The sequence below is a fragment of the Cnephaeus nilssonii genome, assembly GCF_951640355.1.
Source record: "Cnephaeus nilssonii genome assembly, chromosome: X".
In the NCBI taxonomy this organism is placed as follows: domain Eukaryota; kingdom Metazoa; phylum Chordata; class Mammalia; order Chiroptera; family Vespertilionidae; genus Cnephaeus; species Cnephaeus nilssonii.
This window is the reverse complement of record NC_137071.1, coordinates 114,149,112-114,175,588: the sequence shown is the minus strand read 5'-3', so window position 1 is coordinate 114,175,588 and position 26,477 is coordinate 114,149,112. Positions and strand designations below refer to the sequence as shown.

General features: G+C 39.3%; 1 pseudogene across 1 annotated transcript; it reads right to left on the bottom strand.

The window, feature by feature from the left end:
- Window positions 1-23,363: 23,363 nt before the first annotated feature.
- On the bottom strand, window positions 23,364-23,623 carry LOC307095420 (small ribosomal subunit protein eS27-like; annotated as a pseudogene). The gene has a single exon. The product of its transcript is annotated as a small ribosomal subunit protein eS27-like (transcript).
- Window positions 23,624-26,477: the final 2,854 nt, after the last annotated feature.

The following is a 26,477-nucleotide window of genomic DNA, read 5'->3' as shown; positions in this document are numbered from 1 at the left end:
AATCTCATTTGCCATCGCACCAAAAAAATTAAGATACCTAGGAATAAACTTAACTAAGGAGGTAAAAGACCTATACACGGAAAACTACAGGACACTGAAAAAAAATAGATAGAGGAAGACATAAACAGATGGAAGAACATACTATGTTCATGGATTGGTAGAATCAACATCATTAAAATGTCCATACTACCCAAAGCAATCTGTAGATTCAATGTAATCACCATTAAAATACCAACAGTATATTTCACAGACCTAGAAAGAACTCTCCAAAAATTCATCTGGAATAAAAAAAGATCCCGAATAGCCACAGCAATCCTGAGAAAGAAGAACAAAGTACATGGGATCTCAATACCAGATTTCAAGCTGTATTACAAAGCCGCTGTTCTCAAAACTTCCTGGTACTGGCACAAGAACAGGCATATAGACCAAGGGAATAGAATAGAGAACCCAAATATCAACCCAAACCACTATGCTCAATTAATATTTGACAAAGGAGGCATGAACATACAATGGAGTCAAGACAGTCTCTTCAATAAATGGTGTTGGGAAAATTGGACAGATACATGCAAAAAAATGAAACGAGACTACCAACTTACACGATACACAAAAATAAACTCAAAATGGATAAAGGACTTAAACATAAGACAGGAAACCATAAAAATACTAGAAGAATCCACAGGCAGAGAAATCTCAGACATATGCCAAAGCAATTTCTTCACTGATACCGCTCTTAGGGCAATAGAGACTAAAGATAAAATAAACTAATGGGACTACATCAAAATAAAAAGCTTTTGCCCAGCAAAAGAAACCATCAACAAAACAACAAGAAAGCCCACTGCATGGGAGAACATATTTGCCAATGTTATCACCGATAAGGGTTTAATCTCCAACATCTACAGGGAACTCATACAACTCAACAAAAGGAAGATAAACAACGCAATCAACAAATGGGCAAAGGGTCTAAATAGACACTTTTAAAAAGAGGACATACAGAAGTCCCAGAGACAAAGGAAAACATGCTCAATGTCACTAATCATCCGAGAGATGCAAATCAAAACGACAATGAGGTACCATCTCACACCTGTTAAAGTGGCAATCAACAAATGACAAGTGCTGGCCAGGATGCGGAGAAAAAGGAACCCTCGTGCAATGCTCGTGGGAATGCAGACTGGTGCAGCCACTGTGGAGAACAGTATGGAGTTTCCTCAAAAAACTAAAAATGAAACTCCCATTTGACCCAGTGATCCCACTTCTAGGAATATATCCCAAGAAACTAGAAACACCAATCAGAAAGGATATATGCACCCCTATATTCATAGCAGCACAATTTACCATAGCTAGGATTTGGAAACAGCCTAGGTGCCCATCAGCCGATGAGTGGATTAAAAAGCTGTGGTACATCTACACAATGGAATACTACGCTGAGGTAAAAAAAAAGAAGGAGTTCTTACCATTTGCAACAGCATGGATGGAACTGGAGAGCATTATGCTAAGCAAAATAAGTCAGTCAGAGAAAGATAAATATCACATGATCTCACTCATTTATGGAATCTAATGAACAACATAAACTGATGAACAAAAATAGATCCAGAGACAGAGAAACGTAGATCAGACCATCAAACCTCAGAGGGAAGGTAGGGGAGGGGAGTGGTAAGGGGGAGAGATCAACCAAAGGACTTGTATGCATGCATATAAGCCTAATAATGGACGCAGACATCAGGAGGGTGAGGGCATGAGTGGGGGGGATGGGGGGGGGTAATGGGGGAATAAGTACGCATATGTAATACCTTAATCAATAAAGGAATTTAAAAAAAGAAAAAAATAAGTTAGTGACACCTCAGGTTTTACAGCACACACCTTTAAATAATCTGTGTCTGCCTTTAGGCAACACATTTCCACACGTAGTGTTAAGAACCTTTCAACATTGTGTTTATGATTCTTGCTCCATTTTTTAGTGTTATTTTTCTGTCATATAATTAATTTTCATTTATGCTATAAATTAAGAATATATTGCTACCACTTTTGCCTGAAACAGTTATGTTTTAGAGTAATTAATGCAGGAAATATTAATTTTATTTCTATCTTCATTTATTTCTTTTCAGTACTCTTCATTTCTTCATGTAGGTCCACCATTCTACTTAATATCATATTCCTTCTTCCTGAAAATTTTTAAAATTTAAATTCTTTATTGTTTAAAGTATTACATGTCTCCTTTTTCCCCAGTTGACCACTCCCCAGCCGCCCCCACACCCTAGTACATGCCCTCACCACCCCACCCCCTCTCTGTGTCCATTGGTTATGCTCATATGCATGCATACAATTCCTTTGATTGATCTCTTTGAAAAAAAAAATGTTAACCTTCCTTCTAGTTCAGGCCTGCTGGCAATAAATTCTCTCATTCAATTTTTAGAAATTATTTCTCTTCTATTTTTAATAACATCTTTATTGAGATATAATTCACATATCATAAAATACACTATTTTTAAAGAGTATAATTCAGTGGTTTTTAGTATATTAACAAAATTGTGCAACCATATCCATTATCGAGCTCCAGAACATTTTCATCACCCTGAATAGAAACACTGCCCGCATTTGCAGTCACTCTCCATTAGTAGCACTCCCTATTTCCACTTCCCTTTATCCATGGGAAACTACTAACCTACTTTCTGTTTCTATGAATTATCTTATTCTGAATATTTAATATGGCCTTTTTTGTCTGGTTTCTTTTACTTAGAATAATGCTTTAAAGATTTATTTATGTTATAGTGCTGAAGAATGATGATGATGAAGAGAATAATAGTTAAACTATTACTGACACTGCTATTTTTAGGCCAATTCTATCTTACGGTCCCAGTAGTGTCCTTAATGGGTTTGCTTCTTGGGAGCTAAGATGCTTAGAGTCCAGTTTTCAGCCCAGTTGACTTTCTTTTCAAACCATTAAAATATGTTACTGAATAGTCAATCTACATAATATGTTGGTCATGGAGTATAGTTAACTCATGGAAAGTAGGGAAAGGAATGAAATGGATAAAAATGCTATCATTTATTGATGACATCATTTCGTAGGACTTGAATATACACGATCATATTTAATGCCATAAAAACTCTGTGAGAGAGGTACTAAGTATATTTATTTTCGTAAAACCATGTCCAAATTCGCATAGTAAGTACATTGAGGTTTTAAACCCAGCTTTCTTGGAATATATGCAATATTCATTATAACATACTCTATCTACTAGAATTTTAAAGAAAGAACAATGATATTACTAATAAATAACAAAATTAATGCAAGTGCTATACTTTTCAATAGGCTTATAGTACCTAATTATGCACTACAGTTATAAAATAAAATTATTTGTGGAATTATTTAAAATAATCATGATAATGTTGAATCTACCTGAGCTCTGTGCTCTGAAAAACTGTGATAGTGAAATAAATCTTCTCACTTTTTGTTTTCCAGGAAAGAATTTATTGCAAAACCCCACATTCTTCAATGTGATATACAGTAGGTACTTAGATAAAACTTCTGGATAATCCCCTTGTTTATCTAGGACAAGGCCTGACACATATCTTCCAAATTCCCATTTCCCCCCTTATAAATAATTGTCTGAACCATTTATATTCACGGATCAATGGAAACAAAATGCATGTGAACTTGACCAAAATTTAAGCTTCTCCCCTCCTCACAGGACCCTTAACTGTGACCCACTCTCAGTCTGAGACAGCATTGTACTATGGAATAGCTCCTTGTATTAGGGTCCTCCATAAAAAACAGAATCAATAGAACGTGTGTATGTATGTATGTGTGATATATATATATATATATATATATATATATATATATATATATATATACAGGTTGGGGCAAAAGTGGGTTTACGGTTCTGAGTACATGAAACACAGTTTATTCTTGTATTATTATTTATTATTGATAGGGTCAGGCTCACCCACATTATGGAAGACAATCTGCTTTACTTAAAGTCCAATAATTTTAATGTTAATCTCATCTAAAAACACCCTCATAGAACCAGAATAATGTTTGACCACATTTCTGGGCACCGTGGCCCACCTGAGTGGATACAAAATTAACCATCACACCCCTCCTTAAGGACCTTTCCCCAAAATTGACTGACCATTAAAAAAACCAGTCCCTGGTCAATTGTGGACCTCAGTTCTTTCTACCCTTATTTTTTCCTCCCTGTAAAAGAAAAGTCATTTTCTGCCTGACCTTTGAGATGTTTACAGATATTATGATCACAACATTTGCCTTATTGCAATATTCCCTTTGCCCCTATTGTAGCAGTGTTTTTGAATAAAATCTCTCCTTACCTAAGTCCACATATGTTTTTATTATTTGCCAATCTCACATAGCACAGAAAAATTGTGAATTCCAAATTAATTGGGTGATTATGAGTCTGTTTTATTTTGGTGATCTTTGAATATGCTCCCCAAGTAGGCAGCTCCTTTATTGATTAAACACAATTGCATGAAAAAGATGACTGAATGAAAGTCAGAAGTTCTGAAGATTTTTGAGCTGGGTTACAAGTAAGCTCTTACTAGACTAATGTACACTAAAGTTCTTTTTTAAATTCTGCTGATGGAAAATGAATACAAACTAGAATTAACCAATTTTAAGGCCTCTGCTAAGGTTTATTCTTTGACAGTTGACAGAAATACTCAGAAATTAACATTTTGGTAAAACCATTATTTGTCTAATTTTCCTCTTAGCCAAAAGAGACTGTCCCAAAGGATTAACCTATTGACAATGAATTTCTAAATCCAAACCCATTGACTAACAAGCACTGAATGTGTTTACTTTACTAATGCACCACAATTCACTAGGAAGCTGGCTTTCTTGAAAAGGTCAAAATGCATTAAGAACAGAATTTCATTAGGGAGACATACAGAAATTTGAAGCTAAATGGAATTAGGTTTATTGAATATTAATAGAAAGTAAATTATAGGAATGTGGATTATCTAAGTAGGTAACCAAAAAAATTATACCACAGTTTCTTCAGGCTATTTTGTTTTTTGGTACACTAGTCAATTTTCAAGTATATTACTTATTCTTTTAAATAAACCACTATATTATTCCAAGAACCTCAATAACTGCAGTGCTAGTCTTGCAAGCCAAGTCTCAAAAATTCACTAGTTGAAAAGACCAATAGCCTCTTTATACATTGAATATTTCCAGATATATTAGGTATATTCTAATATTCACAACAGAAAAATGCTATTTCTCAATATGCAGCCCAAGAAAAGAAGATATTGATGAATTTGATTTTGGCATTTCCCCGGGAAAATCCTTTCCTGACCTTATTTTGGTGGTTCTGCTAAAACTGATTTTCAGTATAGGTAAATAGTACATATATACAACATGACAATTATAGTGCATTCCAAACAGATGTTTTCCAATGCTCGTCACTTAGGCTTATAGTGGCCACTTTAAAATGAAGAAAAGTGGATGATTTTTAATTTTTATAACCACCTTCTGGTACAGAAACACTAATATTTCTTAGAAAAAAAAGTCATTTCAAGAACTATAAACATGTCTTCTGCCTGTTCAGTAAAATGCCTCATAGTGCTTTTCCAACTTAGTGGTAACCAATTTAGTGCTTATGTGGTAAGATCCAGAGTGCTCTCTTTGAATAATAATTACTCAAGAGTTTTACAGAAAAGAAATCAGACTCACTCCCACTCTTGGTAGACTCAATTGTGAGAATATATTGTGGGCTGCATTATATATTCCTAGTTAATGCAATTATTTTTCTTCTTTAAGCTGTTGGATGGCTCAGTGTGGATAGAACAGAGCTGATGTTCTACTAAAAAAAAGACAACAATAAAAGTAAAGAAAGTGAAAGTTGCATGTCTCATTTATACTAATAAGTTGTATCTACTGCCCTTCACATACTATGATTGTATCACTGAACTCTACTCACACTAAGGATGCCCTTTTTTTTCAATTTTTTTATTAAGGTATTATAGGTGTACATATCTTACCATTGCCCCCCCCACCCCACTCCCATATATGCCCTCACCCCCCCCCCCAGAGTTTTGCATTAAGGATGCCCTTTGAATTAGTTTTCAGGTAAAGATATATGCCTACACTGAGTGTACCTTCTGAATAGTAACTCATGGTTTTGAAAGAGCTGGCTTGCATGAAGGGTTGAATCTGTAATCCTGGATCAGAGATTTTCTTTTTTTTCCTTTTAGTGTGTAAGCAAGCTAGCTCACATAGGGAACAAATGCCAAAGTTTGGTTTCTTGGCACTGTGCTATAAAGAGTTGAGCTAGCCCTGGCTGGGTAGCTCAGTTGGTTAGAGCATTGTCTCGATATGCCAAGGTTGTGGGTTCGATCCCTGATCAGGGCATATACAAGAAGCAACCAATGAATGCATAAACAAATGGAACAAATTCTCTCTCTCTCTCTCTCTCTCTCTCTCTCTCTCTCTCTCTCTCTCTTACTCTCACTCTCACTCTCCCTTACTCTCTCTCTAAAAAACCCCACAAAAAAGAGAATTAAAAAAAGAGTTGGACTAATTCATTCGAGGATAATGATCAGGGGGCCAAAACATCATCATCTGACCTTCTATTAAGCTAGGCTCCTCTGAACCCCAATGCCTTTCAAAATTAAAAAAAAATTCTAGATATGCCTTAATAACATTATAGAAAGTATGAGTTTTTAAAAAAATATTTTTATTGATTTTAGAGAGGAAGGGAGAGGGAGAGAGAGATATAAACATCAATGATGAGAGAGAATCATTGATCGCTGCCTCCTACATGCCCCACACAGCCCGGGCATGTGCCCTGACCGGGAATTGAACCGTGACCTCCTGGTTCAGAGGCTGATGCTCAACCACTGAGCCATGCTGGCCAGGCTAGATTCTATGCATTTTGATATTTTAAATGATGTAAGATTAATTTTTTGAAATTATAAAATATTTATAAAAGTATTAAAACTATAACATTTAATGAGGACTTTAAAATCAAGTTTTTTTATACTTCATCCAATTATAAAGCTTCAAAATTAATCATTTTATTTAAATGGTAAGACTTCTTTGATATATGCAATAGGATGCTCACACACACACACACACACACACACGTACATACACACTCTCACACTCACAAACAAAACCAAGTATTTTAGACTTTCTTCCTGGAATGTTGGCAGGTGGAGAACTGAGTAGTAGAATTTCACCTTAGATGTTCTGATGTGTCCAAACCCAGCCAAGTGTGCTGTCTGCATTGCGACCTACTGTACCTAAGGGAATAATAAATATGAAATGATGCACTACCTGATTTTATCCTTCTGTGGCTCATATTCTAAAGAAGAATATGTAGCAGCTCTTGTTACATTGTTAAAGTCAGTGGCAGTTTTGCTGACAAATCATCAGACAACACCAGCAGCTTATAAGTCTGCCAGTATATAAAACATACATGAAATATACTGTCAGTAAAGCTTTATCAAAAAATAAAAAATACTCTTCATTTTAGCAATGAATAAATAGATTTTTTCATTAGACAAAATTAGCAATCAAATTCCTCCTGATCCATTCACAATTGTCTAAAATTATTTTTATATATTTATGTATCTATACACAGTAGAACAATTGTATAAATTTCATATATTAGATCATGAGTAATATGGAGCCCAGTTCTTTTTTTATATTTCCAGCATCTACATTTTCTATTCATTTAGATATTTTCTTATTATAAAATGAGGACCAGTCTGTCACATTTGCCTAGTTTATAATAGCTATAAATGTGCCATATAAATACAAAAACAACATAAGAAAGAACACTAAAACGCATGCATTAGGAAAATTTAAAAATATTTTTTAAAATACCAGAACACTACAGGCAGAATCATGATACATTTAAAACAATAGGACCTATTGGATCAGAAATAAAAACAAAAAATGTACTGAACTCCAGATGGTAGATATTTTAAAGCAAAATGCTATAGTTACTACCTAGTAGTTTATAAGAACTATCTTTGCCATCATTCTCATCAACATATTTAGTTCAGAGTAAGAAATTGATCTTACTCTTCAAACTTGGAAGAAAAAGACTAGAATAGATAATTCCTTTAGGGTTAGATTTTTTCAGAGTTTCTATTTATGTATTTACTTTTTAATTGAATTTACTGGGGGTGGCATTGGTTAATAAAATTCTATAGGTTTAGGTATACAATTCTATAATACTTCCATCTGTATGTTATATTGTGTGTTCAAACAGATTATTGTTCACTAAAAGTCATTGCTGGCTGCAATAAAAGGAGATGTCCAAACAATAAATAACTTAAGTTGATAGAGAGGATACAAGCAGGGCCTTAATTGATGGATTTGATAACTTGTCTTTCCTACTAGGATTCTTGCCCACCCTGTATTGCACTTGCTGAGAGCTTGTTGTCATTGGGATGACTATAGGATTTCTTTAAAAAAAATTTTTTTTTGTTTATTGATTTTAGAGAGAGAGAGAGAGAAAGGGAGAGAGAAAACATCCATTTGTTGTACTATTTATTTATGCATTGATTGGTTGATTTTTGTATGTGCCCTGACAGAGGATTAACCCACAACCTTGGAATCTAGGGATGCTGCTCTAACCAGCTGAACTACCCAGACAGGATGGGATGACTATAAGATTTCATGAATAGATTCATTGTAATGAATGTTTAAAACAAAGAAAAAACATAAAGGGATGATATGGAAAAAAAGACATTATTCTAGATAGGGAAAAATGTTTCAGATGGGGAGACTATTTGTAATATACCAGAGAAAAATTGGTTTTGTTTTGAGAAGAGAATAAAAGCACATGGGTGTTTAAAAGGGTACTATTGACTACTTTAAATACTTTGCTTCATTTCAACTATATGTCTTGCATACTGGATTTAATAATTAAAACCATACAGCCATATATGAAGAAAAGCGTAATATTTTCTTCTTACCCCAAGTATCCCCTACAAGCCCCACCATCCCAAGGTAACCAATGATAACAGTTTCTTGTATAAACTCTAGATTATGTCTTATTATTCTATAACTGTATAGTGTATGCATTTTCTTTGTTATTTTTAAACAATATAATCAGACTATTAATAATTTTCTGATACTTTTCTTTTCACTCAAGATGTCTTGATTATCATTCTGGATAAATTCTTAGACATATAGCTAAATCCATAAAATGCATGTACTGTGTCTTTTTAATATTTTATACTCTCTTGGAAGTATATTTTTGGTACTATATTTCGGGGGGGAGATGGTAAAGATTAATGTATAATTTGGCTGAGATAATTTTGATATTGGTAAAATTAGGTGAACAGATGCTTAAGGTGATTTTTGGCATGTCACTGGCACTCTTGATGTGGCAATGTAGAAATGCTTACATTGTATGCGGTTCCCTCAAGTAATTGCCTGCAAGATAGAGGCTGCTATTTTTTATTTGAAATTAAGGTTCAAAAGGTGATATTTTAATAGTATGAAGAGTTTCAATGATATGAAAATGGAATGGCTTGAGTGAATCTTCAGTGCGGAGACTTTCTTTCTTTGAAAGAGGGAAATACTGAATAATGACATGATTTACTGAAAGAACATCTGAGATTGAACATAAAATTCAAATCCCTGAGAGCCTGTAAGTTCATGAATTACAGGAATGTAACTTGGAAAACAGAAGGGAAGGCTTTGGAAAAGGGCTAATACAATGTGAATACTGTATGGTACATGATTGGTCTTTTATGTAATTCTAAAATCTCCCACTAAATGGAACACTCTTGGAAATGAAAGCCGTGACAAAGAATGAAATTGACTACATGATTACGAATGATATGGCATTCTTATCTATGATTTCCAAATGAATAGCCACTGATTATACCTATGGCTTTGACTTTTAAGAATAGTAAAATCACTTTGTAATATTTGAGTGAACTTCTATTCTAACCATATATGATTGGAATGAAACTTGAATACTAAAAATATAATGAATATCACCGAGTGGCTTTACAAATACAATAGAAAACAAGGAAATTTGCCTTTAAATCCTTGATATATCATATACATTTTTATTACTTCTAACAGAAAAGTTTTCTAATTTACTATTGACAACTAAATTAGAAAACTCATAATAAAATCACAGTATTTATTTATTTATTTATTTTTAATTTCTTTATTGATTAATGTATTACATAAGTGTCCTTATTCCTCCATTACCCCCACACCCCCCAATGCATGCCCTTACCCCCCTGTTGGCTGTGTCCATTGATTAGGCTTATATGCACGCATATAAGACCTTTGGTTGATCTCTCCCCCTTACCCCCACCCTCCCCTACCTTCCCTGAGGTTTGACATTGTGATTGATGTTTCTCTGTCTCTGGATCTGTTTTTGTTCATCAGTTTATGTTGTTCATTATATTCTATAAATGAGTGAGATCATGTGATATTTATCTTTCTCTGCCTGGCTTATTTCACTTAGCATAATGCTCTCCAGCTCCATCCAGGTTGTTGCAAATGGTAAGAACTCCTTCTTTTTTACTGCAGCGTAGTATTCCATTATGTAGATGTACCACAGTTTTCTAATCCACTCATCTGCTGATGGGCACCTAGGCTGTTTCCAAATCCTAGCTATGGTGAATTGTGCTGCTATGAACATAGGGGTGCATATATCCTTTTTGATTGGTGTTTCTAGTTTCTTGGGATATATTCCTAGAAGTGGGATCACTGGGTCAAATGGGAGTTTCATTTTTAGTTTTTTGAGGAAACTCCATACTGTTCTCCACAGTGGCTGCACCAGTCTGCATTCCCACCAGCAGTGCACAAGGGTTCCTTTTTCTCTGCATCTTCGCCAGCACTTGTCATTTGTTGATTTGTTGATGGTAGCAATTCTGACAGGTGTGAGATGGTACCGCATTGTTGTTTTGATTTGCATCTTTCGGATGATTAGTGACTTTGAGCAGGTTTTCATATGTCTCTTGGCCTTTCTACTGTCTTCTTTTGAAAAGTATCTATTTAGGTCAGTTGCCCATTTTTTTATTGGGTTGTTTATCTTCTTTTTGTTAAGTTGTATGAGTTCCCTGTAAATGTTGGAGATTAAACCCTTATCGTTGATATCATTGGCAAATATGTTCTCCCATGCAGTGGGCTTTCTTGTTGTTTTATGGATAATTTCCTTTGCTGTGCAAAAGCTTTTTATTTTGATGTAGTCCCATTTGTTTATTTTCTCTAGTTTCCATTGCCATACGGGCGGTATCAGTGAAGAAATTGCTTCGGCATGTGTCTGAGATTTCTCTGACTATGGATTCCTCTAGTATTTTTATGGTTTCCCATCGTATGTTTAAGTCCTTTATCCATTTTGAGTTTATTTATTTAATTTTTTTGTTGTTGTTGCTTTTTTTTAAAATTCTTTAATTTCTTTATTGATTAAGGTGTCACATATTTGTCCTCATCCCCCCATTACCATCCCCCACCCCTCCCCACAGATGCCCCCACCCCCTTGTTGTCCCCAACCATTGGTTAGGCTTGTATGCATGCACACAAGTCCTTTGGTTGATCTCTTCCCCCTCCCCCCACCCTCCCCTCCCCTCCCTCTGAGGCCCAACAGTCCGATCGATGCCTCCTTGTTTCTGGGTCTGTTCTTGTTCATCAGTCTATGTTGTTCATCATTTCCCCTAGATGAGCGAGATCATGTGTCACTAGAAATATACTTATAAGAACCGAATGTGAGACGAGCAATAATAGTTATGCTGACAGGCAAATGAATCAGTCTGTAGTGAGTTTCTTTCTGGACCAACAGTTCTTTTGAGACCCAATTTCAATGTCCACCAGTTCCGTATGTGTACATGTCAGCACTGATCCCCTCAGCTCTGGATGGTGAACAAATGGTGGTAATGCAGGTCTGACTCTCTCTGGTTTGGTCTTGCCCGGACCCAGGGGCACGGCTTCACGTGGACTCAGGGGCACACAGCCTCACCCGGACCCAGGACCCAGCCTCACCCGGACCCAGGGGCGCGGCCTCAGCCGGACCCGGGACCCAGCCTCACCCGGACCCAGGATCCAGCTACACCCGGACACAGGGGCGTGGCCTCACCCGGACCCAGGACCCAGCCTCACCCGGATCCAGGGGCACACGGCCTCACCCGGACCCGGGATCCAGCTACACCCGGACCCAGGGGCGCATGGCCTCACCCGGACCCAGGGGCGTGTGGCCTCACCCAGACCCGGGACCCAGCCTCACCCGGATCCAGGGGCGCATGGCCTCACCCGGACCCGGGACCCAGCCTCACCCAGATCCAGGGGCACACGGCCTCACCCGGTCCCGGGATCCAGCCTCACCTGGACCCAGGGGTGCGTGGCCTCGCCCGCACCCAGGGGCGCAGCCTCACCCAGACCTGGGACCCAGCCTCACCCAGATCCCGGGGCACACGGCCTCACCTGGACCCGGGACCCAGCCTCACCCAGATCCAGGGGCGCACGGCCTCACCCGGACCCGGGACCCAGCCTCTCCCGGACCCAGGGGCGCACGGCTTCACCTGGACCCGGGATCCAGCTTCACCAGGACCCAGGGGTGCGTGGCCACACCTGGACCCTGGACCTAGCCTCTCCCGGACCCAGGGGCATACAGCCTCACCTGGACCCGGGATCCAGCTTCACCCGGACCCAGGGGCACGCAGCCTAGCCCGGACCCGGGGGCGCGTGGCCTCACCCAGACCCGGGGGCGCGTGGCCTCGTCTGGACCCGGGGGCATGTGGCCTCACCCAGACCCAGGACCCAGCCTCACCAGGATCCAGGGACACACGGCCTCATCCGGACCTGGGATCCAGCTACACCCAGACCCAGGGGCGCGTGGCCTCACCCAGACCCAGGGGCACGTAGCCTCGCCCGGACCCAGGGGCATGGCCTCACCCGGACCCGGGAGCCAGCCTCACCTGGACCCAGGACCCAGCGGGGCTTCGTCTTCTTGATCCCAATTCCTGTTGGTCAATTCTCTCTCAGCAATTCCTTCGGCCATTTTCTCAAAGCTCCGGGGCGGCTGCTGCGGAACTTGCTGGGCGGCGGGCTCGGCGAAGCTCCAGTGTGCCCGGTGCGTGGCGGTGGGCTGGTCCGAGGTCACTGCGGCGGCACTCGGGTCTGCAGCGGCGACCAGTCGCCGGGCGAGCGCACCTGTATCCGGGACCCAGCGGGGCCTCGTCTTCCCGATCCCAACTCCCATCGGTCAATTCCTTCTCAGCAATTCCTCCGGCCATTGTTCTGGATGGTGTCTGCTCTGTTTTCCAGTTGTAGTTTCAAAATTGTTGTGGTAGGCAACAATCAGGCGTCTGCCCTATGCCGCCATCTTGGTCCTCCAGAAGATTCTTAAGTAACCTTATAAATGTGGTTCTGAACACTGTGTCATCCATTAGTTTACTTTCCTTCATCCCTTCTATTCGTGACCTGCTTCGGTGTCTTCACCTTTTGGCTGCCTCCCTATAGCTCAGCTTCCCCAATCTCCCTAGGAGGTCGCTCTTGATACCCCCCTTTGTGGGCTGAGTGCAAAGTCTTGGTGTTGTTAAGCCTTGATTGCTGTTACACTGCAAGGATTTGACCTCCAGTCCAATTGGCTGTGAGGTTCAGCTGTGTCTATGCCAGGAGACAGCCTTATTCAACTAGACTTGCAAAATTGTAAAAGCCTCTGTGCTCAGCTTGGATGGGGCGGAGTTTCAGGGTGGAGCCTACAGCCTTGGCTTCCCGTCAGCCCCGCCCTATGAGGTTCCTGTGTCTCAGTGTACCTCTGTACTCCCTGCAAACACCTCTGAGAGAAAAGTGCACTGGAGTTTCGCCCGCTGCCAAACAGTCTAGTCTCTCCCCCAATGAATCTGGATTCCCAGATTCTCGCCCAGAACTGGGTTTCAGTGTAGTCGGAACTGGGGCTCACCGCAGTCTGGCGCTTTTGTCTCCTTCCCACCAGGGCAATTCAGCGGCACAGTCAACAGACCATCCTCTGCGCGCATTCCTGTGCGTGCCTCTGGTGCTCTGCCTTTCGCCGCTTCTCTGCATTTCCGCCTTGCAGCCCAGATTCCCCCAGTATAAGCCTGGCTTTCCAGGGTCTTGCCCGGAACTGGGGTTCAGTGCAGTCGGAACTGGGGTTCAGCACGGTCCGGAGCCCCTGTCTCCTCCCCGCCAGGGCAATTCAGCGGCACAGGCAACAGTCCGTCCTCTGCGCGCATTCACGTGTGCGCCTCAGGAGATCTGCCTTTTCGCTGCTCCTCTGTGTTTCCGCCCAACAGCCCAGATTCCCCCAGCATGCGCCTGGCTTCCCATGGTTTCGCCCAGAACTGGGGTTCAGTGCAGTCGGAGCTGGGGTTCAGCGCAATCTGGAGCTTTTATCTCCTTCCTGCTAGAGAACGCCGGCCAGGCCATCAGCCGCCCCTTCCTCTCCACCACCGTGCGTGCTGGTGTCTCCGACCATGTCTCCATACCTCAGGCTTTTACGGCTCCACTGATTTTCCCTCTGGTTTTATCTTTCCTTCTAGTTGTGGGCATTTCAGTCAGCCAGCTTTCCTGTGGTTCTGGATGATGTCCGTTTTGACTTTAAGTTGTATTTTTGAAATTGTTGTGCCAGGCTGTAGGTTAGGTGTTTAACCTATGCCGCCATCTTGGTTTCTCTTGAGTTTATTTTTGTGTATGGTGTAAGTTGGTGGTCTAGTTTCATTTTTTGTGCATGTATCTGTCCAATTTTTCCAACACCATTTATTGAAGTGACTGTCTTGACTCCATTGTATGTTTATGCCTCCTTTGTCAAATATTGAGCATAGAGGTTTGGGTCGATTTCTGGGTTCTCTATTCTTTTTCATGGATCAATATGTCTGTTCGTGTGCCAGTACCAGGCAGTTTTGAGAACAATGGCTTTGTAATACAGCTTGAAATCTGGTATTGAGATCCCACCAACTTTGTTCTTCTTCTCAGGATTGCTGCAGCTATTCGGGGTCTTTTTTATTCCAGATGAATTTTTGGAAAGTTTGTTCTAGGTCTGTGAAATGTGACGTTGGTATTTTAATGGGAAGTGCATTGAATTTATAGATTGCTTTCAGTAGTATGAACATTTTGATGATGTTTATTCTACCAATCCAGAAACACGGTATGTTCTTCCATCTGTTTATGTCTTACTCTATCTCTTTTTTCAGTGTCGTGTAGTTTTCCGCATCAGGTCTTTTACCTCCTTCGTTAAGTTTATTCCTAGGTATCTTATTATTTTTGGTGCGATGGTAAATGGGATTGCTTTTTAAGTCTCTCTTTCTGTAAGTTCCTTATTGGTGTATAGAAATACCATAGATTTCTTGTTGTTAATTTTGTATCCTGCTAAATTGCCGAATTCATTTATTAAGTCTAGTAATTTTTTGATGGAGTCTTTAGGGTTTTCTATGTACAATATCATGTCATCTGCAAATAAGGACAGTTTTACTTCTTCTTTTCAAATTTGGATGCCTTTTATTTCTTCTTCTTGGCTAATCGCAATGGCTAGTACTTCCAGCACTATGTCGAACAGAAGTGGTGAGAGGGGGCATCCCTGTTTTGTTCCTGTTCTTAGGGGAAATGGTTTTAGTTTTTCCTATTGAGTATGATGTTGGCTGTGGGTTTTTCATATATGGCTCTTATTATGTTGAGGTATGATCCTTCTATTCCCACCTTGCTGAGAGTTTTTATCAAGAAAGGTTGTTGGACCTTGTCAGATGCTTTTTTCTGCATCAATTGATATGACTATGTGATTTTTATCTCTCAATTTGTTTATGTGATGTATCATGTTTATTGATTTGCGAATATTGTACCATCCTTGCATCCCCGGGATAAATCCTACTTGGTCATGGTGTATGATCTTTCTGATGTACTGCTGGATCTGATTTTCTAGAATTTTGTTGAGGATTTTGGCATCTATGTTCATGAGGGATATTGGCCTGTACTTCTCTTTCATTGTGTTATCTTTATCTGGTTTTGGTATTAGGGTGATGCTGGCTTCATGGAAGGAGCTTGGGTGTATTCCTTCCTCTTGAATTTTTTGAAATAGTCTTAGGAGGATAGGTTTTATTTCTTCCTTGAATGTTTGGTAAACCTCCCCTGAGAAGCCGTCTGGCCCCAGGCTTTTGTTTGCTGGAAGCTTTTTAATGACTGTTTCAATTTCTTCCATAGTCATTGGCCTATTGAGATGTTTAGATTCTTCCTGATTGAGTTTTGGGAGGTTGTATTTTTCTAGGAATATGTCCATTTCCTCCAGGCTGTCTAGTTTGTTGGAAGAGAGTTGTTCATAATATTTTTTAACAATCCTTGTATTTCTGTGGGGTCTGTTGTTATTTCTCCTCTTTCATTTCTGATTTTGTTTATTTGGGTCCTCTGTCTTTGCTTCTTGGTGAGCCTGGTGAGAGGTTCATCGATCTTGTTTATCCTTTCAAAGAACCAGCTCTTGGTTTTGTTGATCTTTTGTATTGTTTTTTTGGTCTCTATGTCGTTTATCTCCACTCTGATCTTTATTATTTCCTTCCTTCTGCTTACACTGGGCTTTTCCTGTTGCTCTCTTTCTAACTCTTTGAGTTTTATGGTTAGATAATTTATTACCATTGTTTCTTGTTTTTTGCAGTAGGCTTGTAGAGCTGTGAACTTCCCTCTCAAGCCTGTTTTCACTGTGTCCTATAGATTTTGGATTGTTGTGTTTTCATTGTCATTTGTTGCCATTATGTTTTTTTTTTTATTCTTTGATCTCTCTGGTAACCCAGTCATTGTTTATTTTTTTATTTTATTTTATTTTTTAATATATTTTATTGATTTTTTACAGAGAGGAAGGGAGAGGGATAGAGAGTTAGAAACATCAATGAGAGAGAAACATCAATCAGCTGCCTCCTGCACACCTCCTACTGGGGATGTGCCCGCAACCAAGGTACATGCTCTTGACTGGAATCGAACCTGGGACCCTTGAGTCCGAAGGCCGACGCTCTATCCACTGAGCCAAACCAGTTAGGGCCCCAGTCATTGTTTAATAGTATGCTATTTAGTCTCCAGGTGTTTAATTTTTTTGGATTGTTTTTATTGTAGTTGATTTCCAGTTTTATGCCATTGTGATATGAGAAGATGCTTGATATGATTTCTATCTTCTTGAATTATAAGAGACTTTGCCTGTGCCCTAATATGTGGTCTATCCTTGAAAATGTTCCATGTGCACTGGAGAAGAATATATATTCTGTAGCTTTGGGGTGAAATGTTCTAAAGATGTCGGATAAATCCATCTGATCTAGTGTGTCATTTAGGATTGCTGTTTCTTTGCTGATTTTTTGTTTAGTTGATTTATCCAGTGGTGTCAGTGGGATATTAAAGTCCCCTACTATGACTGTATTTCTATCAATGTCTCCCTTGATATCTTCCAGAAGTTGTTTTATGTATTTGGGTGCTCCTGTATTTGGTGCATATATGTTTACCAGAGTTATATCTTCTTGTTGAATTGCTCCCTTTAGTATTATGTAGTGGCCTTTCTTATCTCTTGTTATGGCCTTTACTTTGAGGTCTATTTTATCAGATATAAGTATTACAACCCCAGCTTTTTTCTCATTTTCATTTGCCTGAAAAATATTTTTTCATCCCTTCACTCTCAGTCTGTGTGAATTCTTTGTTCTGAGGAGGGTCTCTTGCAGATAACAAATATATGGGTCATGTTTTCTTATCCATTCAGCTACACCATGTCTTTTGATTGGTGCATTTAATCCATTTACGTTTAATGTTATTATTGATAAGTACATGTGTGTTGTCATATTTTTCCTTAATGTTTGTGTTTCTTCTTGCCTTTCTCTTTTTTCTTGTTACAGTATTCCCTTTAGAAGTTCTTGCATTGCTGGCTTGGTAGTGATAAACTCTCTTAGCCCTTTTTTTTTTGTCTGTGAAGCTCCTGATTCCCCATTCAATTTTGAATGATAGTCTTCCTGGGTATAGTATTCTTGAGTTCAGTCCCTTGCTTTGCATCACTTTGTAAATTTCATTCCATTCCCTTTTGTCCTGGAGTGTTTCTGTTGAGAAATCTTTTGATATTCCAATAGGAGAACCCTTCTAGGTAACTTTCTGTCTCTCTCTGGCAGCCTTTAAGATTCTTACTTTGTTGTTGGTGTTTGCCAATTTAATTATGATGTGTCTTGGTCTCGGTCTTTTAAGGTTCATCTTGTTTGGGAATCTATGTGCTTCTTGGAGTTGCAAGGATTTCTTCTTGCCAATATCAGGGAAGTTTTCTGTCATTATTTCTTCAAATAGGTTTTCTATTCCTTCTGGTACTCCTATTATGCGAATGTTGTTTCATTTTTTTGTTGTCCCAAAACTCCCTTAGGTTCTCCTCTTGCTTTTTAAGTCTTCTTTCCAGTTGCTTCTTTGTTTGTGTGTTTTTTCCTACCTTCTCTTCTAATTCGCCAATGTGGTCCTCAGCCTCTTCTAGTCTACTGTTTAAGCCTTCCATTATGTTCTTTATTGCAGCTATGTTGTTCTTCATCTCCTATTGGTTCCTTTTCATGTTGGTGACATTCTCATTCAACTCCTTATAATCCTCACTGAGTTGTGTGTATTTGTCATCCAGCCATTTGAGTATCCTTAAACCATTACTCTGAGTTCTTTCTCTGGTATGTTCCTAGCCTCAAGTTCATTTAACTCCCTTTCTGGTGATTCCTCTTTTTCTTTCCTTTGGGGATTGCTTTTTTGTCTTCCCATGTTTTCCTGTAATGTTTTAATTGTAGATCCAATTGCTTTGCTACCCAGGTTCTTTTGGGGATGGTGCTACTGGTTTAATCTCTCAGGTCTCCTGGGCTTGGTAATCTAGTGTAGTTCCTTACTTGAGCTATTTGGGTTCTCTTGATGTAAGCCTGCGAGCTGGAGAGGCACAAATGCAGTGTCTAAAAGCCAGCAGCCGTGGAGGGGGGTGTGCCAATTTTTGCTGTCTTGCACCATTGATTGAAATCATGCGTGCCCAGAGGGGACTTACAGTGGTACCCAGGAACTGTCTCTTGGGGTGATGGGGCTCAGGGGGCCTGCGCTCTGGAAAGGTGTGACTGTGTTGCCCAGAGTTCTGTAGTTGTGGGGTGGACAGACTCAGCTTTTGCTGCTGCACCTGTGGTGGCTAGGCGCTCGCTCTCAGTGGCGGCTCACAGAGGCACCCGCCATACGTTTGCCAGCGAGGCACACTGGAGCACTCTGAAGGGCCCTGGCAGTGTAGCCGTGTAATTGAGGCATCTCTGGGCAGGTATCCAGGATGGGTGAATTTAGAATTTCTACTGCTGGGGGAGAGTGTGCCCTTCTTTGTCCAAGATCACACCCAGGGGGAGCTCACAGTGGCTCCCACGAGTGCCCTCTGGATAGATGGGCTCAGGGTTCCTGCCTGTTGGAAATGCGCATTTGTGGAGGTGTGTTTGCCAGCGCAGAGCTCTGAAGCACTCTGAGGTTCCCTGACACTGAAGTTGAGCAGCTGGGGTGGCTGTGGGCAGTTATTCAGGAAAAGGGAATTCAGAATTTCTACTGCGGGGCAGCATACCCTTGTCTGTGCAGAATCACACCCAGCAGAGTCTCCCAGCTGCTCCCCCAAGTGCCGCTGTGAATAGATGGGCTCAGGGGGCCTGCTTGTTGGAAATGCGCGAGAGTGGAGGTGCCTTTGCCTGTGCAGAGCTCTGAGGCACTCTGAGGGGCCCTGGCACTGAAGTTACACAGCTGTGGTGTCTGTGGGCAGTTATTCAGGAAGAGGGAGTTCAGAATTTCTACTGCAAAGCCATGCGCCCTTGTCTGTACAAAATCACACCCAGCAGGGGCTCCCAGTGGCTCCCAGTGGCTCCCAGGTGCTGACTATGGAGGGGTGTGCCCTGGATGCCTGCACGCTGGAAACCCAAGAATGTGGAATCCGGAGTTCTGCCACTGGGGAGGGGGAAGTTGAACTTACTGCAGGTGAGCAGTGCACCTTTGTAAGTTGAGGTCCCAGGGTCCGTGGGTCTGTGGGTGGGGCAGCAGGATTTTGGCTTGGCTGGTTGCTGGGTCATGGGGCAGTTCCAGGGCCTGTCTGGTTGGTGGTGCTGATGAGTTCCTAAAAAAGGCCATTCTCCCCTTCAAGATTGCATGGGCTCCATGCTGGAGTCCTGCAGTCCTGGGAGTGCCTGCAGCAGTGGTAATCTCCCCCTGTCCAAGAGAGCCTGGTCTGCCAGCCCCTGCTGCTCCTGCGGGGATTTAACTGTCCTTCACTCACACACACACACACACACACACACACACACACACACCACACACATCCACACATTCTCCTTTCATCCCCTCACTCACTCACTCACTCACTTCTCCCTCACCTCCATACTGCCAGCCGCCATCTTCCTATCACGAAATCACAGTATTTATCATCCCCATAGCCAGCAATAAAACCCTAAGTATCATGTGATTATAAATATGCCACAGACTAATAGAACCACAAAAATTATGAAAAGAATTCAAATTTCATGGGAATAATGAACTTTCCTCTATAATAAAGAGGAAAACATTTCAAAAAAGCTTATTCTTGATGACTTAAAGAGATCAAACAGGGAAAAATTATGTCATATATGCATTAACCCAACCAACCAAATAATGAATCAATGTTACCTGCTATGAAAGTAAAAAAGTATATTGCCCTTGATTTCAGAAGATTGCAAATTAGTAGAAAAGAAAAAACATTGCATAAAACGTGCAATAACTATAATGTATTATGGAATGCAAGCACCACCATGACAGAAGTAAAAATAAACTCTTCAGAGGAGGGTAATATTATTTCAAACTCTTGAAGGCTGGGCTCCCTGGGAAACAGACTCTGGGACAAAGATTAGCTGGTTGAAGTTTTTAGTTACTGGTATTTCTTTCAAAATGAACACTTGTTGGATGAGATGAAGGGAAACAAAGATGATGGATGTTAAGTAAACTTATTGGGGTGATCATTTTGCAATATATACAAATATCATATCATTATGTCATACACCTGAAACTAATATAATGTTGTATGTCAATTATACCTCAATAAAAAAACGGAAAAGTTTGCCTGCAAAAGTTGTCCTCAGAACAAAAGCCTCAGCCAATCTCAAAGTGCTCTCCGAGGATGGCCTTTTATAATTTTTCTGAGTTTTGATGAGGGGGATTGGCGGTTATCTCCCTATATACCAGTCACTGGATACAGAGGCATAATCTTGTGTGACTAGAACTATCTTTTATATGAAAGCAATTTCTGAATAGGAATGTCAGCCAGGAGTACTTCCAGAAGTTGTGGGAGGGGCATAGGGTGTGTGGGAGATAGTACAGTGTTCACTACACAACTGACGAGGTCAAAGTATTAAAACTCTAAGGAAACTTATTTATTACTAATTGTTTTATCCATCCTAATTATTTTTACATAATAAAGGAGAGATTAAATTACTTCTTCATGGTTACAGAGCAGGAGCTAAACTTGAAGCTAGAACTCACTTGGTTGTTTTTTCCATTATTCACTCAAATACACCCAAAGCTTTCCTTATGCAAACAGAGTTAAAACAAGCAAAAGCAAACAAAACAAGAAAAAGCAAAACAAAAACGAAAGCTGAGACATTCAACTCATTGAAAAAGGATAAGAAACCTGTCTTTGAACTTAAGCAAATAGTTGCTTTGTAAGTAAATCCTATGTAAATACAAGTTTAAACAACATTTTTCATAAATACATATATCACTGAGATATATTAATAAAAAAAAAAACACCTGAGAGTTGAAGAGTAGAAAGATATTGCATACAACCACCATTATTCCCAGTCACAGACTTTTCAACTTTAGATTTCTTCTCCAGGAGAAGTGCACTATTTCCGACTCAAGGAGGATAAAGAGAACACCTAACAGTCAGAGAGAGAGAGAAAGCAATAAACTCTTATTCATGTTATTTCTCTTAATTCTCTTGACCCAACCCCCAGCAATCTCATGGTGGAGCCAACAGGAGTCAAAGAATCAAAGCAAATGAACAAACAAAACAAAACCTAAACAGTCTCATAAAAACAAAGAACAAACTGATGGTTGGTTACCAGAGGAGAAGGGGTGTGGAGAGATAGGTGGAAAAGGTGAAGGAGAATATAGTCAATAATGTGTGATAATCGCATGGTGACAGATGGTTTCTAGATTTAGTGCGGTGATCACATTGTAAGATATGTAAATGTTGAATCACTATATTTTATACATGAAAGTAATTTGTATGCCAATTACATTTTAATAATAACAGCAAAAAAAATGGAACTAAGAGGGAAGAACACATTCTCTTAAAATATTCAGTTAAAAATTTTTTTTTCTTATTGTCCTCTGCTGCTTGGCTCTGGAAGTAAGTGATATTGTAGAAGTGTGTGGCAGAGTAGGGTCAATAAAACTCTAGATTTCTGAACACAGGGCCAAAATGGTGAGCCTCAGGAAATCATTAACTCCCAAGAATAGTCTGTCTAGATCATTTACTGTTCTATTGCCATTTCTATTGCTATTCCTTCATTTCTGATGTTCCAGAGTTTTATCTAACATCATTTCCTTTTGGTCTGAATATATTTTATTAGCAATTCTTTTTTACTTTATTTTTAAAATATATTGTTATTGATTCCAGAGAGGGAGGGAGAGGGGGGAGAGAGAGATAGAAACATCAGTGATGAAAGAGAATCATCGATCAGCTGCCCCCTTCACTCCCCACACTGGGGATTGAGCCTGCAATCTGGCCATGTGCTCCGACCAGGAATCAAACCGTGATCTCCTGGTTCATAGGTCTATGCTCAACCACTGATTTTTCCTTCATCTGAGATTGTCTTTATTTCACCTTCATTCCTGAATAATAGAATTCAGGCTGATAGTTCTTTTTTTTTTCAGCTCATATTGAAAAATATTATAACCTCCCCTTTGACTTGCATGGTTTTTGATGAGAAATTCAGTTAGAATCATCATTCATTGTAATTAGTCTGCTAAGCTGAATGGCTTAAACAACAGAAATTTATTTTCTCACAATTCTGGGGGGCTAGAAGTCTGAGATCAAGGTATTGGTAGGATTAGATTCTTCTGAGGCCTCTCATCTTGGCTTGTGGATGGCTTTTTTCTTCTCGTGTCTTCACATGGTCTTACCTCTGTGTCTGCATTCTATTCTTATAAGGTCACCAGTCATATTGGATTAGGCCCTAACCTAATTATCTCATTTTAACATAATTATCTTTTTAAAGACCCTACCTCCAAATAGGGTCACATTCTTAGATTACTAGGAGTTAGGACTTCCACATATGATTTTTTTGAAAACACAATTGAGCCCATTACATTTATTTACAGGTAATATATCTTTTTCTAAATCCAAAGTGTTTTTATTGGGATAGTTCTCCACTTATCTTGGTTCGAGGTACTTTTAGGGCTGCTTCCTTCTGAAGGGGCATCCTCTGTTAGCCTTGCTTTTCCTCCTTTACGCTTATAGAGGACAGTGGAGCAACCAACACACACATCTTCTATTTGTGCAGGGCTAAAGATGGTGGTGATTTTATAGCATCCTGGGCATTTCGAATCCATGAAGTAGGCATTGGGGCTCTGCACCAGGTGCTTCTTCTTGTGTTTCCTCTTCTCCTCTTCTGGAGAGGGGTGAAGGAGATCCTTAGTGAGAGGCATCCTGTCTTGGGGAGGTTGTCATCACTGGAAAGACCAGATAATGCATCTTATTCATCTTTTTTTCTTTTCTTTGTTTAAGGTTTTTAAATTTTTTAGTTTTTAGAAGTCTCACTATGTTGTTTGTAATAAATTTATTTTAATTTGTCCTGTTTAGAGTTTGCTGAGCTTCTTGAATCTACTGGATATGCTCCATATGTGAGTTACTCAGTGGTCAGTTTGGGATATGGATTGTGGTTTATTTTGGGTCTCAAGGTCTTTAGTATTCTGAATAGTGTGTAATCCATACATGTGCAGCTCAGGGATGAGATGAGGATTTAGTGAAGATTTTTATGGGGTCAACTTTCCCATGCTTCTCCATCTCTGTAATATTCTTAGGACTCTGTGCCTATACAACCAGTGTTTTGTTTTGTTTTGTTTTTGTTTTTGTGCAGTACCAGCAAGCTCTCTCAAGCTCAGCTGCTTTCCTCAGTGTCCTCTTTATACAGAAGAAATTCAGGTCTCTTTCTTTTCCCAGGTAACTTTTATCTTGCTCTGTTAGGCACAGGGCAGATCAGTAAGTCTGCTGCCTAAGTAGACATCCAACTGGGCAATTAGTTCCTACTTTCTACTTCTTTCAAGCAGCTCTAACGGGCCACCAATTACTTGGGTTTAGGATTTGGTAGGATAACTTTATCCTTCTCCCAAGATAGGACCAATAAAAGACATTAAAGTCTATTTCTAAATTGAGGAGTCATAACATTGCCTTTTTCAGCCATTTAAAAATAAACTCAGAAAGGCAGATGGGCTAGAGTGATGGTTGACAGTAGCAGTCAGCTTCACAATCTCAGAGCAACAACTTCAACTCATCACCTTTTAAACAAGCATGCATGAATTGTTCAGTAATAGTGTTAAAAATATGATAGCCACTTCAGAAAATAATTTAGAATTGTACATCACAATCTCTATCAAAATCTATCCAATATATATTTAAAATATAAATATAAAAATCCATAAAATACAAGAAGGAAATTATTAGGGATGGAGATGGCCTTTCTAAAATATAAAGCATGTAGAAGGAAACTTTATCATAACAATGTATATTCCTTGTGGAAAATACAAGCAAGGAGAAAAATATGTAATTAAAAATTCGTATTTCCACTATACAAAGATAATGGACTATTTTGGAGTATATCTTTCAATGTTTCACCTTCCTTCCATCCCTCCCTCCCTCCCTTCCCTCCCTCTCTCCCTCCCTCCCTCCCTCCCTCCCTCCCTCCCTCCCTCCCTCCCTCTCTCCCTCCTTCCCTCCCTTCCTCCCTCCCTTCCTTCCTTCCTTCCTTCCTTCCTTCCTTCCTTCCTTCCTTCCTTCCTTCCTTCCTTCCTTCCTTCCTTCCTTCCTTCTCTCTCACTCTCTCTATTTCTCTCTTCATCATAATGTAAATATGCTCTCATTCTCAGCAATATATTACAAGCTACTTCTTTAGGACCCTCAGTACCTTCCTTTTAATATTTACATATTACTCAATTGCATATATGTACCACATTTTGTACAAGTTGGTAGGTAATTAGGTTGTTTCTTAGGTTGTTAGGTAAAATTGCTGGCTCATAGGAATCACTTTAAAAACTTTTCTTTTTCTTTTGGTACTAAGTCGACCTTCAAAGTATGTAAATTTTACATACCTAATTATGCATGAAAGTTACTATTTCTTCATCATTGCAAACAATATTACTATTTCTCTACATTTTTGTCAATATTATAGGCAAATGTGACACCTTGGTTTAATTTTATTTTCTTTAATTTCTAATGATGTTGAATATTTTAAAGTCTCATCATTTTATATCTATATTTTTGATCCACTTGAAGTTTATTTTGGTATAGACTGTGAAATAATCTAATTCCTTCTAGATGGCTAGCCAGTTGTTCCAATACTATTTACTGAATAATCTTTCCTTTTGTATTTAATTTTGTTTCTGGACTTCTTATTCTATTTAATTGTTCTAGATGCCTAGGATGATTCTAGTACCAATTTGTTTAGTTACACTAACTTAATAAGATAATTTACTACTCTTATGAATATTTATTCTGAAAATTCCATATTTTTCTTCTCAATTTTATTATAGAAAATATAGTTGTTTTTCAACTTCTAAAATATTAAAGAACTATTGAGATTTTGATTTCCATATCATTAACAGTATACATTAATTTGTGGAAAGTTGTCAACTTTTATGTATCAGACTTTATATTTATGAATATGCTATAGTTTACCATTAATTAAAATATTATTTTATATTTTTATATTTAGTTTTGCTGTTCAAATATGTGTCTTGCAGTAAACTTATAAAAATCATTCTATAGACATCTTTACATGTGAAAACAAGAAGTATGCTTTAATACTCAGAAACACCAAAATATTAATACTAGCTATTCCTACTTGGTGGTGGGCATTATATGGTATTATTAAATCCCATAGACTTTTAAAAAGTTTTATTAGTATACCATATAAATTCATCCATTTAAATCAGGCTTCCTCAAACTACAGCCCGTGGGCCACATGCGGGTGTTTTTGCCGTTTTGTTTTTTTACTTCAAAATAAGATGTGTGCAGTGTGCATAGGAATTTGTTCATAGTTTTTTTTTAAACTATAGTCCGGCCCTCCAACGGTCTGAGGGACAGTGAACTGGCCCCCTGTTAAAAAGTTTGAGGACCCCTGATTTAAAGTATACAATCCAATGATTCTTAAAATGTTCATGGGGTTGTGCATCATTGTCATCATTATCTAATTTTAGAACATTTTCATAATCCCCCCAAGAAACTGCATACTCGATAGCTTTCACTCCCTATTTGCCCCAACTCCCATAGCCCTAAGCAGTTGTTAATCTA